At 42.3% G+C, this 19,929-nt stretch overlaps 1 protein-coding gene across 1 annotated transcript in view; it reads right to left on the reverse strand.

Annotated features, from left to right (window-relative positions):
* Positions 1–19,929, reverse strand: part of LOC122798354 (serine/threonine-protein kinase OSR1-like) — a 2,305,884-nt gene that overhangs the window by 1,296,009 nt on the left and 989,946 nt on the right. The window lies entirely within an intron of this gene.

The following is a 19,929-nucleotide window of genomic DNA, read 5'->3' on the forward strand; positions in this document are numbered from 1 at the left end:
AGACTTCTGTTGTAACATGAAAGACTACCAACAACCCTGGTGATGATGTACACAAGGCCTTCATTGGTACTAGGGATGAAAAATGTTAACCATGTTCCTCAAAACATTCTGAAAGGAAGTCTTGTACTATAACGAACTGGAAGAAAGTACAGACTTGTAAGTAAACTTACCAGAACAATAGATGTTCACATGATCACTGTTGTAGTAGCATTAACTATACAGGTTACATCAAGCCAAGGATACAAAAGCAGGCCAGCTCCCAAAGTATCAGGGCACCTTCCAACTGTGAGCTCAAACTGTGAGTTAAGCTCAAGCTCAGCTGACTAAAGACAGGTTTGAGGTCCTAAGCCCTTCAGAACTTTCAAGCCAACAGAGAGACGGAAGCTGAGCCTTAAGAGGACAATGCTAGGAACAATAAAATGTACATGTCCACACACAAAAATAAGCAAGTGGGAAGGAGGGGGGGAGCAGCTACTGCAGCAGTGATCATTTGAACATCTAATGTTGCAGTAAGTTTACCTGCACAACTGTACTACATTCATCATACTTGATCACTGCTGCAGTAACCTTAGGTAGAATGCATTAGCTTACTCCATTTGCAAGGTGGAAGGACAAGACTCAAGGAGAACTAGGAGAATGGTCCTATCAAAGTCTAATTTAGACCTAGAGAAGGAATCAAGCTTATAGTGCTTTGTAAAATTAGGTAGAGAGGAATGCATTGCTGAACCCATTCCAAAAAACTATACATGAAGCCAAGGTCCTTGTAGAGTAGGCCTTGACCCTGCCTGGAATAGTTTAATAGCCACAGACAACCATTTGGAAATGGGTCTGTTTTTGCACAGGTTGCACCAACTAAAAAAACTTTTCCATTTACTAATACAGGACTTTGTATTAATTAGCAGGCTTTCTTGTTTCCATTAGTATCTGCTGCATATCCTTAGATATTGGTGCCTACAGGGGATTAGTACCCATTATCCAAGCAGTCAGCTGAAGTTGATTAGGGTTGGGGTGTATTAAATACCCTTGATATTGTGAAACTAGACCCATTCTCTGAGGAAGGTTGTGGTAATTACTACTGACCATTTCCAAAAGAAGGGAGAGAACCATTGCTGTTTTTGGCCAGAGGGGAGTTGCCACAATGATCATGGGAGATTCCTTCTGAATTTTCACAGGTATACTGGATATCAGTGAAAAGGGTGGAAAAGCAATACAGAAAATTCTTGTCCAAGGAAAGGAAAACGCATCTGTATTCCAGGCCTTCTAGCATGGAGCAGAATCTTGCCAGCTGATTGTATAGAGAGGAAGCAAAGAGGTCCAACTTGAGGAAAACCCCACAGATGGATCAAACCTTCAAAGACCCCTGATCTAGTTTCCATTCATGAGGGTCCCCCCTTGTCCTACTCAGCTTGTCTGCCATACATTTTGCTCTGACAGAATGCAGGATATGCCTGTAGTGTGAGACTGTGTTGTGAAGCTATATCCTAAGCTAACATGGTTAGTCGGCAAAGGGGGTACAACCTGGTTCCCCCTTGCTTGCTGATGTACCATATGTCTGTGGTATTGTCTAAAAATTATAAGATGTTCAGGAACCAAAGATGATTCAGAAAGTAAGTGCTTTGATCATAGCAAGTATCTCTGATATTATGTGCTTGCCATCTGTACTTGATGTCCCACATACTTTGCACTTTTATCTCCCCAACACTGTTCCCCAAGCAAAGTGTGAGGGAACTGTGGTGACTGACTGCTTAAGACATGGGGTAGAAGGTGAGACTTGGATTTAGGGATATTTGTTATCTCCACAAAGTGATTTCTCTTTTAACACGCGCACTGGAATTTGAAAAGACAAAGGATGTTGCTGCTGGGACCAAAGAGACTTCACATAAGAAAGATAGAGTGGTATCTGAAGTCTTGCCAGGGGTATCATGAGAATCAGATGCAATGAGTCCCAAACTTCTGAAGTATTCCCTCACAGTGACAAAAATCTAAATGGAACACCTTAGGGATCTCCTTTTCCTGTGGTATCTAGTTGACATCACAGGAACACAATCCTATGTGAGCGTCCAGAAAGACTTTTGAATGTTCTCTTGGATTAAGAGATTTCTCACACCAGAGAGAGATTCCAGACACTTTGAAAAAGACTCTGCAAAGATAAGCAAGTCATCTAAATGTGAATAAATGTGGATACCTTGTAGCCTGCAATGATCTATAACTGGAGCTAGAGACTCTGTGAACACTCATGGTTAAGTGGACAGTCCAGAGTACGGCAGAGTGCCAATAATGTGATCCAGAGAGACAGCATTAAATGCCTGAAGTCTGGATGAACAGGGATGTGATCAGCATCTTTCAAATCTAGTATCACCAGGAAACTTAAATGAAGAAGAAGAGGTAATGGGTTGTGAAGTGGCAGCATTCTGACGCTAGACAGTATCACAAACATTACAGGAAAATAAAGATCCAGAACGGGTTTCAAGCATCATTTTTTTTCATAAGCTGGTACTAGGCTATCGGCCCTAGGGCCTATGCAAGCCTAGCCATAACAATTCCCTGGATATTTCTTCCCACAATATGTCTCTAAACATCCCTGATGAAAAGCTTTACCAACCTGGGAAGGAGAAACTGGTTCTATTACTCGCTGGGACAGCATGTACGGGGGGGGGAGGGATAATGCAGCCTGGACTTGTGGATGAGGGATTACCCCCACCTCCCAATGCAATCTGTAACCTTGATGAATGACCTTCACAACCCATTTGTCTAGGACTATCTGTTGTCAAACAGAAAAGTGGAGATTCAGACTTTCTGAAAGGGAAAAGGGGCTGCCAAAGTGAGGAGGGGTACAAGGTCCCTTTAACAGTCATTCTGACTTGTTAGACTGTCCTTTGTGGGGGGGGGGGGCTGAACTCTTTCTGGAGACCCCTGCCATTTATGTTTACCAGCATTTTGTTGAAATTTTTTCTGGATCTCTCAGAAAATTTGCGAAAAGGAGGGATGAAAAATCTTGAAGATTCCTTTTATCAACTTACCCCGTTCATCACACTTTATGGTAATTTATGGAGCAGAGGAGTCAAAAACTAAATTTCTATCCAAATGAGAATTTAAAATCTCATTTTTCATATCATCTGGGAAATTCTGAGAATGCAGCCAAGCAACCTCCTGAAAACAGTACCAATGGCCGTAGCCCTGGAAGTATCAAATGAATCCTACACACACTGCAAAGAATGAGTAGAGACTTGTACAATTAAAGGAACTAAATTCAAAGAAGATTTTTCTTCACAAGAAAAAAACTGCAAATAGAACATTCCTCATACTTTCAAAATTACTCAGAACAAGCTAACATACAAGCCTGACAATTCAAAATTCTGAAAATTTGAACCCATTCGTATCAATAATCTTCCAAATCCTTGTCAGAAAGAGTAGGGATTGGAATTAACCAAATATTTAGCCAGAAGTAGGGTTAACCAAAGATAAAGCTGCTGGGTCACATTTGGGAAGAATATATAAAACCTTAAAATATGCACTCTAGCTGCCTTTTTGGGGGCTGCAAGCTGACTATCAGGAAATTTGCAGACAGCGACACAGACATCCTTCAGAGCTGGCTGAAATGGGGGGAGGAATGGGTGAAGGTTCTGGAAATTCCTTCTCTAACAGCTCATAGTATGTTCTCAGGGACTTAGAAGCCTCACTGTTTTCCCACTGAAATCACCGGAACATTCTGGAAATAGTCTCAGATAGAGAGAAACCCCCACAGGGAGACTCAGAAACAAAGCTCTCCCCGGGGTCTGAAACAGAAAACTGAGTAGAAAACTCTGCATCAGTCTCATCTTCATAGGTGTGTACTACGCTAATGACCAACAGGGCCTTTTTCAGCCTAGATGGTTATTTCTGGTAACAGCATTCTACCCAGGGATGGGCACAATGTGCTTACTAAACAGGACAGCCTTCCCTATTACCTCTCCCAGGACTGACAAGAGACTCTCTTCCTTGCACAGTGAAGGGACCCCAGCAATCACAGAGGATGTGGTTAAACCCAAATTCATTGTGGCTGTAGATGCTACACCAAAGAGATCCTGGATAAAAGATGACTGGTCTGAGGAAAAAGCTATGGCCACAGCAGTCTCACCCACCTGCGGCTGATGCAAACTGCTAGCCTGCTTTGGTACAAAAGCTATCTGCTTAATGTTTTGTGTGTATGTGGCTAGGAGGAGAACTGGCAATGGGACCAGTTAGTTTGTTCTATGTTCTAGCCAAAAATGGTGCTGCTTTCACATGGAAAACAAGGAGACAGACTGGCAAAATTTTAAAGTTTTTAAACATTACTTTTTCACACAACGTCACAGTAAAAAAGCAATTACTACACAACATTTGTACAGTCCCAAAAAGTAAAATAAACGCATTCCCCAAATAAAAATAAAAAGATGCTCAATTACTTTAAACAACTCAAACTTTCAGGAAAAAATTGTACGCCCTTTTTAAAAGTACACAGTAAATATTTCAACAGTCTGGGGACAGACTGTTAACACAAACTCCTAGCTTAATATAGCCTTCTGAAACAGGAAGGTACAATAAAAACAATATTTGAAAAACTTACTAAGCTGGGCATAAGCTCTTGCTTGGCATCTACTTCTCTGAAGTACAGGCCAACACTGAGGGACTCTGGCTAACAAAGTTAGCAGATGACTGCAAACTGGGAGCCATTACTGAATCCCCAAATGATGTGGATATTCTACAAAAGGGCCTTACAGAAACAGATGCTTGGTGCCAGAGCCATGGGCTCAAGTTCAATGCCAAGAAGTGTACAGTTATCCCCTTTGGAAAAAAACATGTACCCATGAATTACCACATAGGTGGCACTACACTAAACACCGAAAGTGTGATAACAGTCTTAAGAACACATGTGGACAGTGGTCTCACCTTCGATAACCACATCGCCACAACAGTCAGGAAATCCTTCTATGTGGCACACCTCATCACTAAGGGCTTTTCATCCAGAAAAAAGGAGGTCATTGTCCCACTGTACTCATCCCTCATTAGACCCATCATAGAGTACAACGCCCAGTTTGGTATGTACCTCACAAGACATCTGCAACAACTGGAAAGGCCGCAGAAACACCTCACTAAAAGAATCACAGGCCTAAAGCAGATGCCTTATGCTGACTGACTAAACTATACTCTGTCGCATATCGTCTACTCAGAGGTGATCTCTGCTTAACATACAAGACCTGTCAAACCCAGAGATGCTGGACATGCTACACTTAAAGAAATCCCAATCCATCAGGGACACACACTCTAGGGACCTAAACCTTGTCATCACAATAAACAAAACATGCTGGAGGGATAGGTTCCTGACCCAGAGACTCTCCATACTCTGGAATAGACTGCCTATACATGTCAAGCAGAGCGCCTCCTTGGCCCTCTTCAAAAGAAACCTTGATGACTGGATGGGAGATAGGAAATTTACCCTGGGGATCACGTCAGTCACCCTGCTAGACAGGAGTCCAGGGAAGTAAATATTGTGGGAAGAAATACCCACAGAATTCTTATGGCTAGGCTTGTATAAGCCCTAGGGCCGATAGCCTAGTACCAACCTATGAACCTATAAAGCCTGCAGAGGAGCAGTCTCTTTGGTGGCAGGAGAGTTCTGAAGGGCTTGGCTCCCAAACCAGTCTTTTTAGTTAGCTCAGTTTGAGCAGTCAACTTTGTCATGTAGAAGGTGCCCTGAAGGTTTGGAAACTGGCCAGCTGTTGTATCCTTGGCAGGATATAACCAATAAAGCTAAAGCTACTGTAGCAGTTATCAATATAATGAAAATTTCAAGGTCACTAAAGCTTCATCTATCTCAGAAATAACACATACCCTTGACCCACCTGAGGAGCCAAATTGTCCCTAAAATCCAACTCAGGAAGACGAATTACGTCACAGCTCACATGAAGGATGGCAGACCAAATGATGCTCATGTACAGTTAAGCATCAAAAACAACACAAGAAAGGAACAGGCTTGTACCAAGACAAACACTTCCACCCAAACAAAATGTGTAAAAGTGAAATCCTCACCAACAGTCATGCCAAAACTCTTGTGCTTGAGATACGAACCCTGGTGCAAATTAGATAATGAAACTGAAGTCCCATTTACCTGAACTACTGGTAGTTCAACCAGAAGTAAAAGATCCTATGGCACTTAGGAAACAGAGTAGGGGATGCATTCGATTTTCTTTAAATACGTATCCGATTAACTCAATTTTTTTATATGAAAGTATTCAAGCATAACTCAAATATTTTATATGAAAGTATTCAAGCATATATAAAAAACACACCGAATTCAAATTAAACATTTTTACAAGTACCCTCCCCACTTAAGCTACACAATTTTCTGTTATGCGATTTCTTAGTGAAAAGCATTTCAAATGTCAGACTTCAGGTAAACCTTATACATAAAAAGATTATAACCAAGTATTCCACAGTTTACTACTGTGGATGACATTAGAAGCAACATACAAGCCTCATCTCTTTCCTAAAATTAATATTCTTTTCACTTTTTTACAGTCCAAATAAATATGCTAGGATTCTCTTCAGCTTCACATGCATATCTTACAATTTTTCTTCTACAACATATTTCATAAACACTTTTACAGTTTATTCAAATTATCTCCACATAAAATTGTAGCATTCTATTTAAATCAAACCAGTTTTATATTTCCAGTTTTTCATCATCACCTGGTTTTACTTTCCTATGAACATGATGCATACTATTCCAACACTGTGTTATTACACCATTTTTTTTTCCTTTCCTGGAGCGTATCTTCCACTATGAGTTGCTTCTGTACAACTAATTTCTGCATTTTTTATAATTTCCTGTTTTCTATCACCATCCCCAACCTGTGTACAATAAAAACGTTATGTACTCACATAACGTTCCATCTGTCTTGCCCCTTTTCATTCTTCAACCGATGGCTTCAGATCAGATACTCTAATCCGATCAGCCATTTCTACCAGATCAGATCCTAGAACTCTCAAGCTCCTCCCCTTACCCATAACACCTTCCAACCGAACATCCCTCAGATCACATTTGCTGCCCCTGATATAAAAAGGACAACCAATAACAGAAATACCACAAGCAAAACAGAAAAGCTGGAGCTCAAAAAAGGAACACAGGAACTATGCAACTCAGATTTTTACAGAAGGCAGAAAGGAGGGGGCAGGTAGGTGGGGAGTTGAGGAAAAATGAAAATGTACAACACAGATGGAATGATATGGTGAGTACATAACTTTTAAATCTGATATTGTCATTTTCATTTGTTCAACTGACGGGAAAGAGTCCCCCAGTTGTTGCAACCTTATGAGGCCCTTAAGGAAGGACATTTCAAAGCACTGCTGAGCCAAATGCCACTCTGTTCCTAAAAATCAAATCCAATTTGTTATGAATAATGAAAGTGTGGGGATCAGCCCAAGTTGCAGCTGCACAATCATCTAAAAATACTCTGGACCAAAAGACTGAATAAACTGGCATATATCTTGTGGAATGGGCTCTAGGAGGTTTTGGTAAAGATAAATCAAATTTACCACACAAAAATATTATACAATCAACCATTTGGCAAGGTAACTTTAGATACTAGACTGGCTAATCTGGTAGGAAAAAAGGAAACAAATAATTGGGTCAGACTTCCTAAAGTCTTTGGTTCTATGAAGGTAGAGGCTAAGTTCTATATGCACATCCAATAGAAGTAACATGTACTCTCCTTTTTTTGAAAAATTTGGAAAGAAAACTGACTCAGAAGCTACCTTATGTAAAAAGGATGGATTAGTTCACAATTGCACCCTGTCTTTGTGAAAAATTAGATAAGGAGGCTTTGAAGACAGAGCCTGGAGTTCAGATACTCTTCTAGTGACGTAACAACCACCAGAAAAATGTTTTTCCCAGATAAAAATTTTAGGTTAGCTTTAGCTGTAGGTTCAAAGGGAGAGTGAGTTAAGGCCTGAAGCATTATATTTAAATTCCAAGGGAGTGTAGGATCTTTTAATGGAGGTCTAAGCAAAAAAGCTCCCATGAGAAAGGACCAGCAGAACTTAGAAGAGGCTAATGTAGAGTAATTTTTGCCCATGTGGAAATGAGAAATGGCAGCCAATTGAACTCTAATAGTTGAAAAACTAGTTCCTTACTTAAAGATTGAAGCTAGAAATTCAAGGATTGCTGGTACTGGCACTAAAAAGGGGTCTAGATCTTTGCTAAGTACCTGGAAGACAAATCACTTCCATTTACTCTTGCAAAGTCTTTCCAGTAGAAGCTTTATGAGTAGATAAGCAAAATATGAAGTACTAGGGAGGACAGCCTGGGCTGTCTAGCACTCACTCAGTGGAACTGGAGAAACCATGCAGTCAGCTTGAGGCCTGTTATGTCCGGATGAGTCAAGCCTGTCGGGTGAGACAGTAGGTTTGGAGTTGGATCCAGAATCCAGGGTGGCTGTTGAAAATTAGGCCAGAGGAACAGAAACCAAATCTGATGAGGCCAAAAGGGTACCAATGAAGATAACTGAGCTCTTCAACCAAACTGCTTTCTGAAGAAATTTGAGAATTAGTGTCAAGGGTGAAAAAGCATACTGGAGACTGGATGGCCAATCATGAACAGCATCTCTCGAAGGTTGGATCAGGGCAAAGAACCTGCTACACTTTTTGTTGAGGGGACATGCAAACAGATCACAGCATACATGGCCGTATTGATGGAAAATTCTCTCCATCACATTGACGTTGAGAAACCACTCATGAAGCATCAGAATGGACCTGCTTAGTCTCCAATCATGCTGGATTTCACCAGCATGTGTGTTGGTATTAGAATGTGATTACAAGAGATCACCCACTGCCATACTCTCATAGCTTCTTGACAAACAAGTTAAGATCTGGCTCCCCCTTGTTAATTAATGTACCAGACTAGAGACGTATTGTCTATCTGTATCACAATTGTCCAGGATGGCAGAATGTCTCGAAAGGCCTGCAACGTTAAGACTGCAGCTGTCATCTCCATGACACTGACATGCGACTTGGCCTCTTCAGGAGACCATGTACCTTGAAATTTCGTTTTCAAGTAGTACCCCACACACACACGAGCTGGGAGGCATCTGTGGTTACCATGTTTTTGGGAAGGGAAGAACAAAGGGATGACCCTCATGGAGCCGGTTTGAATGAATCTACCATAGAAGATATCTTTTGCATGCTGGAGTGATCTTGACTGACATGGCTAATGGATGTTGAAGAATGGTCCACTGAGTCGACACAGTCCATTCAAGGATTCTCATGTGAAACTCGGCCAATGGAACACAGGTGATAGCTGCAGCCATGGAACCCAAAGCCTGTAGTATCAACTGGAAGAGATGAATTCTGTATCAATTTCTTGATTTGGGACTGCAGTGTGTTTAATCAAGTAGAGGGAAGGGAGGCTATCTGACTGACTGTCTAAACAAGTACCTAAGAACTCCAGACTCTGTGTTGGGGTGAGTTGAGACTTGTAAATGACTACTACTCCCAGACGAGAACACAAATGGTGGAAGACGTCCCTTGCTTGTAGTAGTCGATGCCTGGTTGGGACAGTAAGGAGCCAGTCATCTAGATACAGAAACACCAGGAATCTCGGCAGTCTCAAGTGAGCTGCTACCACTGCCATCCATTCAGTGAAAACCCTGGTGGCTGTGGTGAAACTGAAGGGCAGTGCTCTGAACTGGTAATGACTGGCTCCCAGACAGAAGTGTAGGTATCTCCTTGAGTGCCTATTCACTTTGACATGATAGTATGCAATGGGAAGATCTATCGAGTACATCCAATCGTTCTTTTGCAGAGAGGAAAAAATGGACTAACTGTCACCACCCGCAAAGTCATATACTATGCAAACTGATTTAACTTGCTGAGATCCAGAATTAATCTAAAATTAATCTATGGTCCCCTGTCTTTTTTGGCATTAAGAAGAATCTTATAAAGTACCTTAGTAACTTCCAGACCCTCTCTGGTCTGGTGGGATCTCTTGGATGACTTTTTCCTAGCAGCTTTTTTATTTCTGGATTTGCTGCTACCCTCTGACTAGGTGGAATACTTGGAATTTTCTTCATAACTGTGGGAGGGGCTAGGGAAAATGGTACTGTATAACCTCTGCATATAATCCTCTGACCCATGAATACTTTGTGATTGACAGAGAGGCTTTGTTGTGCAGGGATAAATAACCCTGACTGCCTCCGGAGGGGGACAGTCAGGCCTCCCTTCAGGACCGCTGATGGGGTCTGAGGAAGAATCTCTACAGCCCTGGTTTTGTGGACCATTTCTGCCACAAGGATAGAATCTTCCAGCTGAACTCCCCCCTCTGCCCCTTGGGGAGCTATCTCTGCTTGAATATTATAAAGGACCCTGGGACTTTTTAAACCACATCTTTCTGCACCTCGCTGGTTCCTGTGGTAGAGCCTTTGACGGGTAGAAAAATAAACACCCATGGCAGACAGTGTGTTCCCTCTCCTGTTCACACCTGGACAGTGTCCTTAATCTTGGGGCACAACAGAGATGATCTGTCAAAGGGTGCTTTGATGAAGGAAGACAAACGGTTCTGCAAAATCAAGCAGGACTCTTGATGGCTATGGCTCAAGCCACCATCTGTGAGGTACCTTCTGCAGAATGGGAGATCAACCTCATGGACACATTTAAGATAGACTGGAAGGTGGCCGTCTATGAGGAGATTCTGCTCCCATCCTCATAAAACATGGACCCTGAAAGAGATGTGGCAAGCTCCTTGATCAAATCTCTTTGCAGTCTCGTAAAATGTGACAAGTAATTCAGTGACATAAAGGCAAACGTCACTGAAGCACAAACATGCTTCCCAAATCTGTCCAACTCTCTAGATTCTCTATTAGGGGGATGGACAGGAACTCCATTCTGCTAGTTCCTTTCTTGTAGCTGCAGCCACAACCATGGCATCAATAAGTACTCCCTTGCTCCAGTGCATACAGTCTTTGGGGTTGGGGGGCAAGAATTTTACTCGGTCATTTAGGTATTGGCTCAACACTGTTTGGCTCCTTCCATGCCTGCCGGAAAACTAAGTCAATGAGATCATCGGCAGGGGGAGTCACCCAAGAAGTAGATGGGCCAGATCCTAAAGCTACCAGGAAAAGGGTTCCTCTGGGGGGTGGGGGAGTATCAGAAAACCAACCACCTTGTTTCAAGACATACAGGATCTCTCCAAAGTCATCAGGTGATGATCTGGAGGACACATCCCCCTCATCAAAATCAATGTCCTCTCTGACAGATTCTGGGGGGACTCAAGTGCCTCCTCTTGCACATCCTCTTTCAAGGGACTTCCTTAATGGGGTGTTCTGGAGAAGTGTCGGAAGAGATAACAATGCCCTGATGGAAAGGCTGGAGGCTTGCTCAGGTTGGCTGTTTTACTGGAAAAGATGACGGATGGGGTTGCAACTGAACTATCAAGCGCCAAGGCTCTGAGGGGAAGAGACTGCTCCAAAAGCTTCTGAGTCGACTTCAAGTTCCCGGATCCTGTGCCAATGCTTCGGCTCTGAGAGGCCACCGGCTCCAAAACACACTGTGCTGGTTGGCTCAGTGGAACTAAAAGAATCAAAGAGCAAATATTCTCCGGATCCAAAGAAGACACCCCCAGGGATCTTGAATAGTACAGTTTTGTACCTACCATAAATGTAGATGTTCGAGGATTCCATTGCTGCAGTCCTTACTATTGGGGTATAGTCCGCATCCAGTCGGCCCGAATACCAGAGTATAAGGCTGACGTCGGTCAGGCGTCAGGGTACTAATGCATGACTCATATCCTCAGTCTTTTCTTGCCCCAGATGTCAGAAGACCCTAAAAAGACAAGGCTCAAAATACCTGCACCAAAAATATATACAATATATACAAGACTATATACAAAAATATCAGCATGTAATCTCACCCACACAACCACCCCTAAACACAGAGGGGAAGGAGGGAGTTGGACTGCAGCAATGGAATCCTCGAACATCTACATTTATGGTAGGTACAAAACTGTACTATGTTCTTCGTTTCCCATTGCTGCAGTCCTTAGAATCCCAAAGCAGAGGTAAGGGAGGCTGGCAAATCATAAAGCAGTAGGAGCTGACAACATGCCTTGCAAAACAGCTGTGGCAAAACCAGCCCTAGACTTAGAGTAGATAGGAAGGTGATAATGCTTAGAGAAAGTATGCACTGAACTCCAAGTAGCTGCTTCCAAAATATCCTTAGTTGCCACCCTTAGAAATGCTGTTGAAGTGGCAGTAGCCCTAGTGGAATGAGGCCTAATCCCAGCTGGAATCTCCTTGCCATGATGGGAGTAACAAAATGAAATGCAAAAGCCAATCCACCTAGAAATAGTTTGTTTTGACACAGGCTTGCCCTGTGAACTCAAAGCAAAAGAAACAAACAACTGCTGAGACTGCCTAAAATCCTTAGTCCTGCTTAAATAATAGCATATTGCCTGTGTACATCTAAAGTGTGCAAAATCTTTTCCCCTTTATTTTGGGGTTCTGCATAAAACGAGGCAAATGAATAGTTTGGTTTAAAGCCACACTAGAAACCACCTTAGGCATAAAGGAAGGATTAAGATACCTATCCTTATGGAAAATCAAAAGGGCTCTACTGCCATAAGGGCCTGCAACTCAGACACCCTTCTTGCAGAAGTAATAGCCAACAGAAAAGCAGTCTTCCATGACAAGTATTTCAATTCAGCAGTAGCTGCAGGCTCAAAAGGTTGTAGAGTAAGTTTTCCAACACAAAATTGAGATCCCAAGCAGGAGTAGGAGCTCGGGGTCTTATATTCTTTGCCCCTCTAAGAAACTGCTTGAACAAAGGATGTGAAAACAATGGTGGGTCACAATCATAGTGAGCTGAAATTGCTGCAGCATGAATCTTAATGGAAGAGAAGGACAAACCTTTGTCCAATAACTCAGTAAGATATTGAAGAGCCACACTCAAATTAGGCTCAGAAATCTCCAAATTCTTTGCTGTACTCCAAAATAAAAATCTCTTCCATTTTTCATGACACTCTCCTTGTACTAGGTCTTCTAGCTTCCATAATCACATTTAAAACTTGTTGAGGAAGTTGAGACCTGCTGTGTTTCAACACAGAATATGCCAGGCTGTTAGATGAAGAGAGTGAAGCTTGACATTGAGCAGATGACCGTCCTTCTGAGATAACAGATGTGGAATCAAGGTAAAGGCCATGGAGGCTTCCTTACCAGACTCCTTAGTAGTGGGTACCAGTGTTGCGAGGCCAATCTGGAGCTATTAAAATCATCCTTGGCTTGTCTTGTCTGACCTTTAAGAGCACCTTTGGAAGAAGAGGCAGAGGTGGAAAGGCATACACATGAAGATTTTTCCAACTGAAAGAAAGAGCATCCACTTTCCAAGCTGTGTGATGAAACCCCTTTGTGCAAAACTTTGGCAGCTGGTGGTTTAGTGGAGAAGCGAACAGATCTATGTCTGGAGTTCCCCATGACACTGTCAATTTCTGAAATACATGAAGATCCAGTTTCCACTCGTGGGGATCCATGATTTGTCTGCTTAACACATCTGCTAAGGAGTTCTGTGCTCGGCAGAAACCTTGCCTGAAGAGTTAGTTGCAAGCTGGAGAGTCTCCCATAAAATCATTGCTTGCCTGCATAGAGGATAAGAATGTGTTCCCCTTGCTTGTTGATGTACCACATGACAGTTGTGTTGTCTGTTAGAATCAACACCTGCCCTGGAAGAAGTAACTCCTTGAAAGCCATTAATGCAAACTGGACTGCTAACATCTCCTTCATGTTGATATGTAGATGCTGTAGTCTGGCAGGCCACTTGTCTTGTATCCACTTTCCATTTAGATGAGCTCCCCAAGCAATGTCCGAGGCATCTGTCGTTAAAATCTGACTTGCCGCTGGTCGGGTCACAGAGAGTCCCTTGTTTAGGTGACATTCCTGAGCCCACCACAAAAATTCTTTTGAAGGCAAGGTATTATTTGAATGACAGTGTCCAAATCCTGGCAGTGCTGTGTCCATACATTTTGAGATACCATTGTAGCTTCCTCATATGCAGTTTGGCATTGGGAAGCACCAGAATACAAGATGCCATGAACCCTAATGCTTGAAGGACTGACCTTGCAGTCAGCACGGACTGATGAGATAGTTGATGGAAGTAAAGTGATAGACTCTTTTGTTTGTCCGGGGTTAAAAGGCCATCTGGGCTGCTGTATTCAGTCTCACACCCAGAAAGCACATGTCTTGAGAGGGTACTAGACTGGACTTTATTTCGTTCACAGAATACCCTAGGCATCTTAGCACTGCTATAACATATTCCAGATGCTGTAGAAGGTCTTCCTTTCCTTGAGCCAGGATCAGGCAGTCGTCCAAGTAAGGATAGATTTGAATTCCTTGTAGCCTGAAGTAAGCTATCACTGGAGCCAGAACCTTTGTGAATACTCTAGTAGATAAGCCAAAGGGCAATGCAGAGAACTGATAATGAGAATTTCCAGCTCGAATCGCAGATACTTCCTGCAACTTAGCCTTATAGGCACATGAAGGTAAGCTTCCTTGAGATCTAAAGTTACCATCCAGTGATCTTTGCCCAGCAGAGGTAGAAGTTGTTGTAACGTCAACATCTTGAACTTGGGAATGTCCAGATAAGTGTTGAGGAGAGATAAATCCAAAATTGGTCTCCACGTGTTCCCCTTCTTTGGTACTAGGAACAGGCGAGAATAAAATCCTAGGCCCCTTTCTGAGACAGGGACTGGCTGAATGGCCCCATCTGGAGTAACTGAGAAACTTGCTTGTGAGCCTCTTTTCTTTGTGGAGGAGGAGCGTCTGGCATGCCTTTGAAAGGGGCATTGTGTGGAAATAAAACCTGTAACCGTGGTGAATGATATCCAACACCCATCTGTCTTGAGTAATTAAATCCCAATTTTCTTTGAAAAGAGACAGTCTTCCTCCCAAAGGAGCTGCCAGACGAGAATCTACTGGCAGCTGAAAAGGCAGGTCATTGGGTCTGTTTACGAAAGGACTGACCCCTGCCCTCACCAGAAGTCTGAGCAGGTGAACTCCTGATCTAGGCCTAAAAGAACCTTGAGCCCTGCCCTACCACGTCTAGACCTACCCCTAGACTGGGAATCATAAGCAGGATAAGTCCACCCCTTAGCAGGCCAATTTCTACTAAACTTGGCTGCACCTGCAAAAAATCTTTAACAGTTTGCATAGACTTAGCTTTGTCCTCCATTTTCTTTAAAACTGCTTCCACAGGCGATCCAAACAACACATCCGACTGTAAAGGAGCATCCAAAATCCTTGTCTTAACATGCTCAGCTAAATTCTGATCCTTCAACCAGGCATGCCTGCGAAGAACAGAACTAGTAGCAGCCACCCTCGAGGAGGCCTGTACAGCATCAAAACCACATTGCAAAGAATGCTTACCCACTTGTTCAGACACATGAACCAAATCCAGCAACTCTTTACACTCAATAGCTGTCGCCAAAGCATCCACCTTAGATTTCAATTGTGAAAGGAGATAATTTTGATATTTAAGCATGTGAAACTGACAATTCAATGCTCTCATGGCTAGAGTGGAAGTAGTATACACTTTCTTTCCCCACCTATCCAAAGCCCTTGCCTCTTTATCAGTGGGAACAGGATTTTTAACCACAGAAGCTTTAACACCTTTAGGCCCCTGAGAAACAGTTTCTGGGTCCGCCCTAGGACTCTTAAACAAATACTTATGAGCGGGCACCCTATAATACCTATCAGGTTTAACAGGAGCAGGAGGCAAAGAGTCAGGGTTCAGGGAAGCCTCTGCAAAAACATCTTCCACCACATTCAACACAGGAGGAATAGCTAAGGGCCTATGCTGGGGTAAAACAAGAATTCCCTAAGCCTTTTCCTGGAATCAGAGTAATCCTGGCCTTCCCATTTAAAATGCTCCCTCATGGAATGCAGAGTCTCTGAAAATGAGAAATCCTCAGGAGGCTGTAGGAGTGGAATCATCCACATCAGAATCAGAATAAGTAGGATACTCCTGCAAGTCTTCAGAAGACTCTGAAGCCTCTGAACACTGTTCAAAACTATCAAACTCGGTTCCACCCTAGGCCTCTTATCAGGCGGGGCATAGAACCTCTAATCATAGTAATCAAATCTTCTGCCATTTTAAGCATATGTTTCTTAGGTACAGAACCCACTGAAGCTGAACTAGGCCTACCTCTCAAAGAAGTTTTGGCAACAGAAGGAGGCTCTAACTACCTTGGGAAGAGAGGGAAGAACAGTTACCTGAGAAGCCCCTCAGCCTGGCCTACCTGGTGAGAAGGCACATCCTGTAACAGTAAAGGTTCTGCCTGAGACTCCATGGAAACTCCTGGCAAAACCTCTGGCTCCACTGAGCCTTCTAAAGAACCGGGACTGCGGTTCATCAACCCTAGGCTGGCTGTTTTGTCCTTCGCTTTCTGGGCGAACCGGGCGCCGGAGCATCCGGCGGCATTTTATAATGCTTCCCAAACACTAACCTGGCACAGTCTAACCTCCTCTTTATAGTGCGTTTGTTAAACCTAGCACAAGAGCGGCAACCAACGGCCTAAACAAGGTATACACAAGGTATGGTAATCCCTATGAGGTATCTGTTTCCCACAAGAAATACAGTTATTCACTTTTTCTGACATCCGGTTAAATACTGAGGCAAGAAAAACCAAAATGTTCTAGCAGGGTTGCCAGCCAACTCTGTTTTGGTCTGAAACTCCGGTTTCGGAAATATTTCAGAACGCCAACCTGCACTCGCAAAACTGCTTCTGCATCGGACCATGCGGCAAAAAAGACTGAGGATATGGCGTCGGTCACTCTGGTATTCGGGCCGACTGGATGCGGACTATACCCCAATAGTAAGGACTGCAGCAATGGGAAACGAAGAACATCAGACTGCTCCAAAACAGAAAAATGGATCAAAGGAGATACTAGAGGGGAAAGGGACAGGTGTTGGCTCTCAGGCCCGGAAGCGGTCGGAGCCAGGAGAACCCCCATCTGTATCTGTGCACTGAGGAGCTTCTTTGTCATCCTGTCCACATCTGCTTCTGAAAAGCTTCTGGAGGAATGAAGAGAAGCAGTGGTGGAAGGACGCCTAGAATGACTTCAAAGCGACTCTTCCAGGAACAGATAGGGGAGCCTGTATGAAATCAAATCTGATGGAAGGGGTGGGGTACATATCAGAGGAGACCTTGATTTTTGAGTTGTTGGCTCACAGACTGATGGAGCCAACTTTTTCTGAATCTTAACAAGGGATCTGTCAAGGGAGTTGAAGCTGAAGTTGACGGTAGATCTCCAGATATTTTCCAGGACTCCTTGTCCTTGGTTAGAGTGTCAACTTTTGATTTCTCTGACTTTTTAGAAGGGGTTTGCGCCCCAGCCACTAAAGATGATATGGAGTGCAAGAGACCCCTGCAGAATTAATTTGTTCTTACAGTCAATCAAGGCCCTAGAATTAAATCCAGAGCAAACAGCACAGTCAACATCAACGTATGCCAGACCCAAATAATACACACATTCCCTGTGGGCAACAGGATTTGGGATGTTTTTCCGACTTCTCAAAAGTGCAACAAACAATAAGTATCAACTACCAAGAAGTATAATGACAGCAAAAGCTATAAGAAAACCTGTCTATCCACACAGAAAATATTTTTTTTACAGGACAAGAAAGGAAGAGAAGGAAAAAACTACAAACTATGGTAGACAAAGTACTCGAAAGAGTACAAATGGATACTAGAAATGGTAATGAAAAATGCACCGGAATGGTAACCGACACTAAAAAAGGAGAAGACTTAGCTAAGACAATAAAATATTGGAGGAAAGAAGAAGATAACATAATAAATGTAATTAACTGACAAACACTAACAAAAAAAAAAAGTGTGAAGATAACCCAAAAAAAAAAATGCTTGAGAGCTAGAGATCCACATCTGATACCTAATGGCGACAAACAAGATCTGGGATATGTTAGGTTTTTGGGCCATTACGGGTAAAGGAAGGAGCTTAGGAATTCTAGGATCCACTGATTTGGTAGAAGCAGGCGAGTCGGATAACAGTCTCAGATCAGAACCCATCAGTTGAGGAAAGAATGAAAATTACACCATCAGATTTATGCTTCAAAATTAGTGATACTAGACAAGACAGGCTCTCCTTTCCCGTTATTAATATCCAATATAAATGTAATATTGTTTAAAAAATAGGTTACCCAACCTCAAATCTTCCTTTAGCACAGTATACATTTCCATTTTTATGGGATTCAACCCTACACTCACACTGCCATAAAAATGTTCTTTATGAGCATTTTTTCTTTTCTACTAGAGAATGCAGTCATGCCACCCACTTAAAGGACAACTATGTATTGTTTCCCTTGTCTTCTCATTTGAGAGGTCCTTTTCACCTATCCTCCTCCTGCTAACATAAAGATTTTGACTATTTTATTCAGTATCTGTTCTTACAGCTCCAGTACTGTAAGCCATCTTTAAGCATAAAACAGTCTAGCAGAGCTGTAGAGAACGTATGGGCATTTGAACCATTTAATAATAACTCCTATTTTTATTTTTTTCCTCGCTTGCTGGCCAGGAATCGCCCATGAACAGTCTCCTTGAAGTCCTTTCACCCTGTTAATGCCCCCCCATTAACTATGCATGAGATGTTTTAGCTATGGTTCCTGCAGCCAATAAAAATGTGATGCTGACTGACTGTAGGAACTAGTCTACTGAGTGCAGGTTCTGGACAGGTCTGTTTTGCAGACGGATTACTAACTTACCTTCTTATACAGCAAGTGTTTTCCAGTGAAGTTTTTTTTACATTACAAAAGGTATGTGGTTATTTCACTTCCCCCGTCCTTGCAAGTTTTGGTTTTGTCCCAGAAATATGTTAAGCTCTGCACTGATCGCTTCTGTGATTTTTTTTTTGTATTCTGTAATGTTATTGCCTTTAGTTATCGGTTAATGAAACCAAAACACTTATCATTGGCAGCTAGTATAACTGTTTCATTACTTCCCTACAACGCATCTACTCATTCACCCGATACCAAGGCTGAGTTCCGTGCTTGCTCTTCTCGACACAAGCAGAAAATGTTGCGCCTGGTTGATATATTTGCTGTAATAGAGCCAGCATTTTTATTTTATCTCCTACATTGTGTAATGCGATCGCTTTGGACATCACAGTGCTTATGCAAACCAACATTTCATGCTTGCAAATCTGCCTACTTTTTTACAATGACCTCCACTTTACTGAAATGTAATGCACCATTTTCGTTTGACATGCCAAATCACGGTAATCAACGTCATTCGGAAAATGTGTGAATAACCTGCATTTTTTCCTATGTATATATTACAGCTGTAAGAAGCTACATTAGTGAATTTAACATTTTGTTCAGTGAATGTGTTTAGTGCAGTTACTAAAATTATCATACTGTAACTATTTCTATGCAGAGCTACCAGCACAGTAACTGTACATCACTGTGCATACAGTTATTTGCTAGTGAACGGGAAACACTGCACCGGGTCCGGGAAATGAGAAAGTCTTCACGATGAGACAACCAGAGTTTGAAGAACAGCAATGTGTTCCTTTATTACAGTTTTTTTTTTTTATACACGTAAATACTTATTTATACATATTAAAAAAAATTATATATATATATATATATATATATATATATATATATATATATATATATCTATACACACACACACACACACACACACACACACACACACACACACATATATACATACACAAACACACACACACATATATACATATTTAATTGTGCACTTACTTATTTTGTGCAGGGCATATCATTACACTCCTTCTGTAACTGCCAGCTCCCATTATTTTACATGTTTTTGGTCACTGCCATCCAAACTAGTGTTATGCAGTACACAGCATGCTACCTGACATACAACTGCCAGACTTC

This window comes from Protopterus annectens, chromosome 3.part1 (assembly GCF_019279795.1).
Source record: "Protopterus annectens isolate FY-2018-M chromosome 3.part1, PAN1.0, whole genome shotgun sequence".
Classification (NCBI taxonomy): domain Eukaryota; kingdom Metazoa; phylum Chordata; order Ceratodontiformes; family Protopteridae; genus Protopterus; species Protopterus annectens.